Source organism: Branchiostoma belcheri, unplaced genomic scaffold (genome assembly GCF_001625305.1).
Source record: "Branchiostoma belcheri isolate BF01 breed outbred unplaced genomic scaffold, Haploidv18h27 scaffold103, whole genome shotgun sequence".
Lineage (NCBI taxonomy): Eukaryota > Metazoa > Chordata > Leptocardii > Amphioxiformes > Branchiostomatidae > Branchiostoma > Branchiostoma belcheri.
Window position 1 is genome coordinate 976,632 of NW_017802414.1, and position 4,912 is coordinate 981,543.

The 4,912-nt window shown below is 37.3% G+C and overlaps 1 protein-coding gene across 3 annotated transcripts in view; it reads right to left on the reverse strand.

Moving 5' to 3' along the window:
• LOC109475478 (UDP-glucuronosyltransferase 2C1-like) overlaps positions 1-4,912 on the reverse strand; it is an 18,138-nt gene that overhangs the window by 6,906 nt on the left and 6,320 nt on the right. Inside the window, exon 1 of one of the 3 annotated variants that reach the window (XM_019776110.1) lies at positions 2,970-3,024. The exons of the other annotated variants lie outside the window; for them this stretch is intronic. The gene's annotated coding sequence lies outside the window, so the exon portion shown is untranslated. Of the gene's footprint in view, positions 1-2,969; positions 3,025-4,912 lie in introns of those variants that run through there. 3 annotated transcript variants of the gene reach the window in all.

Below are 4,912 nucleotides of genomic sequence, written 5' to 3' on the forward strand. Positions count from 1 at the left end.
TATTAAAGTTCAACCATTATGTGAACACAGAGTTCAAGTACATGTCTAGACCTGGACCTAATTTTAAAGCTTGAGTAACCCTTGCACCTAAAATTGTGTAACTAAACATGGTCTACTGATGATGTTTGGTTTAGATTGTATATGTTTTGTAAATGCTATCTTGAAGTAAGTTAGTGCTTTTGTAAGTTGCACCGTAATCATGTGACATGTTTCTCAGTGATGTGAATCAATGTTTAATGATACTTTTGTTCAATCATACAGGAACTGACTCCGAAGGACTCCAAACCAACACCAAGACATCCAACATGCAAACACAGAACAGACAGCCTTACCCAGTGTGCATGGCAGCAGTGGAGTCAGATGTGGATAGGATTGTTTATACATGAGCAGTTCTACATCATATTTCCCAAAAGTTAACATTGTGATGTGCCTCAGGTGGTCAGTATTGATAGAGACCATAGGTTACTGTATTTTATAAACCTTATTTTGACAAACATTTAGATTTGTTTTTGTGTCTGATGGTTGTCAGACGATTAGACACAAGCTATTAAGGTCTTATTACTATATTAGCCTTACCAGAACATGTACTGAAAAATGTATTCCAGTTCCAATCTCCAGTGATTTTTGAAAATATGGTGACAATGATACATTTTACATTGTGTCAGAAAAAAGTCACTGATATTGTGGAAAAAGAGCAAAACAATGCAAGCTCCACTGAATGTCAACCCATATATCACAAGCCAGTTTTGTAATTTCATTGTTATGTTAGTGTTTCTTTGAATAGTTTTATCATACAGGATATACACGACAAGTTGGTATAGATTTTCCATAGAAAATGTGACAACTTTTCCTGGTACATGTTAAACCAAGTGTATAGTTTCTCAAAGTATGTGTGTTAGTACAGAATGATAATAATATATTTAGATTGCGTCTGCTGATATTCTGTGTGTTCATGAGAAATGCTACTTGTATTTATTATTATTCTGTTGCATGTGTATGTATATGTCTTTGTGTGTTGTTAGTACAACACAGGTGGTCATTGATCATTTGAACATTATATAAGAAAAAAGTGTATAACTTGTATGTAAAACTTTAACTTACTTGTATGTAATGTTTATTTGCATACCTTTTAAAAAAGGTAACTGCCAATTTATGTTTAATTTTGAACATTATATAAGAAAAAAGTGTATAACTTGTATGTAAAACATTTACTTACTTGTATGTAATGCTTATTTGCATACCTTTTAAAAAAGGTAACTGCCAATTTATGTTTAATTTCTGTGCTTTTTAAATAAATATTTCTGAGTTCTGCCCAGAACCCATTTCTTGTGCTTGTATGTAATTCAGGGGAGTGATACAACGTAAGGAAATATGGGTAAAGGGCGTAAATATGGCAAGTCGTTCTGGTAAGGGCATGTACGCATAAATACGGGTAAATTCAACTAAATGTCAGAAATACCACGCTAGGTAAATCTCGGTAAATACCTGAAATGAGAAATACCCCATATGGTAAATCTCGGTAAATGCCTGAAATGCATGTGAAAAATACCCCATATGGTAAATCTCGGTATATATATGTGGGAAATACCGCATACGGTAAATCTCGCTAAATACGTATTTACACGAAACCGGTAAATGTGGGTAAATAAGGCAAACATTACCACCTATACCAGGCGGGTAAATACCGGGTAAATTTGCACATTTACCGACGGGTAAATGTTGGTAAATCACTGATAAATGTAACCTTTACCCGGCTTTACATCACATTTACCTTGGTGGTAAATCCCACTTTTCGTGCTAGCGTCTGAACGGCAGGCCGTATAACGGCCAAACTTGGTGACTTTTCTAGAATATTGTTGGCAACAATTCTCCATCATTGGAAGAAGATAATAATTTTTGTGTTGCCATGGCAACGGGTTTCTGGCAGGCCTTTTTTTGCTAAATTTAGTACTTTTTGTTTCAACAATAGAATTTTATGGGTTTTATGTCAAGTTACTGATGGTTTCTAATTTTAATAACATCCCATATAATTTTATGTAAATTTTGTCATTGAATATGCATAATTTTTGCTAATTTGATGACGTCATTGGCCAAAATCCAAGATGGCGGACCATATCATTAGAACAGGTATATATAGCTTATTTTCATTAAAATGTCATCAATACTTCCATTTCTTTTACCAAAAAAGGTTTAAATGAAGGTCTTTAGTATGTTTGCAATGTATTTTAGGCTTTATCATGAAAAAAACTATTTTTGAAAAGATTGATGATCCAAGATGGCGGATATCTTAAATATGCATGACGTCATTTTATGACGTCACCTGTGTTGCTATGGGCAACATAAGACTTAGTACACCCTAATATTCTGTCATAAACACTTTTGGTGCAGTTATGTTGAATACAATTTAGTTTTCAGGGAAAAACCCATCTAGACAGTTTTGGCCAATAAAATCACATTAATGACGTCATAATGACGTCATATTACGTCATAACGAAACGAAGACTGTAGATATGATACATTTTTACTAGTACACCATCCTCTAAAATTTGGTGGTCATACGACTTACCGTTCTCGAGTTCTGAGGGGGGGGGGCAAAAAAGAGCCCTCCCCCCGGTCCCCCCATGCCAAAAAAAAGCCCGGTCTAGGTAGGGTTAAACTGGAGGCTGTTCTGTTCAAGTTCTTCCAGGAGAGCGTCCCAACACCCTTCTGGTACATCCAAATTTCCCCTGGAGTGCTGATTTTGAAGTGCTTGGCAGTAGCGGTCTGTTTATCCTACTAGTACGTCAGGGTCAATTCGGACTTCCGTGAAGAAGCTCGGCGTAAATTCACTTGCTTACTAGACTATTTAAGCCTTTTCACGAGGGAGCATTGCATCTCATTTTATCTGCGTTAAAACTGCACTGTCCCTAATTAGTTGTCATTTGAAATGGATCATTCTTACATAAGGGTGATTTTAAGCAAAAGATTACCTTAAAACAAGCAGTTGATTCGACAGACCGCAACAAAATGGCTCGGGCGGCATTGCAGGACTGGTTCTGCAAGTACATGTCAAAGGGCAACGTCCCATAGTGACATGACATACGCGCTAGCCTCCTGTGCAGGCCCCGCGGCGGTAGGGAAGAGTTTTTAACGCGTTATTTTAATATAGCCGGCCACCCTACATAGCCGCCGAGAGAAGGTTGCTTTCCGCCCACGGGCTATATTAAAATAACGCGTTAAAAACTCTTCCCCACCGCCGCGGGGCCTGCACAGGAGGCTAATACGCGATATCTCTCACTGACATTGGCTTTCTGGGCCACAACGACTTAATTCTATGGATGACATCCACTGAAGAACCCCAAACTAGTAGGCAGGGCGAATAAAAAAAAATTCCGGCCAAAAGCAAAAGTGATACTTGACCACAGTCCATCAACCGGTTCTTGAGTTATTCTATTTCGAAGATTTTCAACAAACACTCCTGCAAGTCCATAACAAGCCAAAAGGGGACCCAAACTCATGTCATTTCTTCCCGAGCGCATTGTTGTAGCCCAGCTATTGGCTTTGCCAGTCTTTGTTTAAAACCTTAAAACATTGTATGCATAATTATTAAGGGAGAAATACTTCATTGCAGGTTAGCCGTTGTCAGACTGTTATTGGCCAATGCCTGTTATTTAGGTGGGCAAACTAATTACCTGAAATCATTAATGCAAATGATCACCTTTTTGCATATTTGCATAAATCAATGAGAAATATTGAGTTGTACAATTCGTCAGTGGTATAAAGGTAAACATAATTTGGAGAAGGTATGAGGCCTTGGGCATTAGGTACACATGGTGGTGGTTTTATTTCCTTAAAGACCTTCCAAAGAGAAATTACATGTATGACACTACAACTATGTGGCTCTATTGTATTAAACATTGTTATTACAAACACACAAACACCGCAAAGACTTTCCCTTCCTTCTTTGAAATTCAGTCCCTGTGAAAAACAGAAACACAAACTATAGATTATTCATTCTTCAAAACTAATCTCCAGACCTCACTTGGAGATCCATACATTGTGAATTATGACCCTGACCTTCCCACATAAATATTACTCTTTTAAAGTGCACATTAGCTTACGTCTTTATACACTTATGTAAATTCTATAGATGTAAGGAGTTGATAATTCTGATTTTAACCCTCAAACACCCGAACTTTTTTGTGACGTTAATGCCCGAACGGGGTCCAAATGGACCCCATTTGGTTTCTTTCAAATGTATATTAATTTTTGCATTCTTTCTGTGATCTTTGTACATATATTGATTAAACATAGTAAGAGGTATTTTTTGGCATGATTAAGTTTTAAAAATTCCAGCTCATTATCATAATTTATGCAAAAATTGGATAAGGCCTGCAGGCATGAACATGGGGTTGACCATTGACCTCATATGATTGTCAAATTGTCAAACCTCTAAAAACCCGATGACCTAATTCCCAAGGTTGAGGTTACTTGGCAAACTGCATAATATTAAAGCAATAATGCTTCCTTGAAGACATATTGAGGCCATCCGAACAATTTCGTGTGTAGGAAAGTGCAAATACATGGACCCCAGACGGTCTTACATAAGACTTCCGTTGTTATTTTGACAAATTTGTGCCGATCTCCAAAAAAATGTAGGAGAACTTTATCGACAAAGTCACGGGAGGATTTTTTTTCGAATGAAAAAAATTCAAATAGCACGTAAAAATATACGCCTGGGGTCCAAATGGACCCCGTTCGGGTGTTTGAGGGTTAATGTCCTGTTCTCATCTTACATGTATGTAGGTTCTTGTCCCTGTCCCCAGGATTAGCCCTTTAAAATAGTTTTGTAACTAGTTGGGCAACCCTGGCTGTCCATTATACAGCTGAACCAATAAATGAATAATAGATTACTGGATGTAGCAGTAGCATG